A 689-nucleotide genomic window follows, 5' to 3' on the forward strand; every position below is an offset into this window, starting at 1 on the left:
TGAGGAAAAGGCTGTCTGCATGGGGCAAGCAAGCCCTGAGTCGGGTCTATAAAGCCTGTGAGATCTGCAAGGAGGCCACAGGATAGGGCAGAGAATGTCCACTCTCTGGGACGGGGCTTTGAAGGCGCTCCAGCCATCCTGCCTCTTCCTTTTGCTTCTAAGCTGTTTTGTGTGTGGGTTTTTTTTTTATTAATTTATTTTCTATAATGAAGACAATTACAAAACCACCACTAACCCTGGAGTTCTCCAATTAGATGCCACTATAGTTCATGATAAAGTATATTTTTGAAGATTTATTCTGGATTATTCCTATCTTTTAATACAATATAATGTGCTGACTTTATGAATACATTTAAAAGGATGAACAGTCCTTTCAATGCAGAGGAAAAGAACAGACATTGCTCTAGCACAGAGTCAAAGCCAAGGGAACTATAAAGCTTGTGTGTGGTTTTTGTTAACCATGATTGACAGCTGGGGTGGGAGGCTAGAGGAGGAGAAGAGGACAAGTTAAAATGCCACAAAACATGTCATTCTTACTGAAATTCAACAAAAACTTTTATTTTTATTTTGAATAAACACTTCTTGGGTGGCTGTGAACATTTAGTTCTAGAAAAGTTGATTTTGACACTTTTTTTTTTCAGTGTTCTCATTGCTTTGAGGGAGAGGTTTTTTGGAGGCTCTTACTCCAC

The 689-nt window shown here is 39.0% G+C and overlaps 1 non-coding gene across 1 annotated transcript; it reads right to left on the bottom strand.

Annotated features, from left to right (window-relative positions):
- Nucleotides 1-327: 327 nt before the first annotated feature.
- Nucleotides 328-459, bottom strand: LOC114233371 (small nucleolar RNA SNORA22). The gene has a single exon (XR_003619526.1). It is a non-coding gene; the product is annotated as a small nucleolar RNA SNORA22 (small nucleolar RNA).
- Between the last annotated feature and the right edge of the window lie 230 nt (nt 460-689).

This window comes from Eptesicus fuscus, chromosome 11, assembly GCF_027574615.1.
Source record: "Eptesicus fuscus isolate TK198812 chromosome 11, DD_ASM_mEF_20220401, whole genome shotgun sequence".
Taxonomy (NCBI): Eukaryota; Metazoa; Chordata; class Mammalia; order Chiroptera; family Vespertilionidae; genus Eptesicus; species Eptesicus fuscus.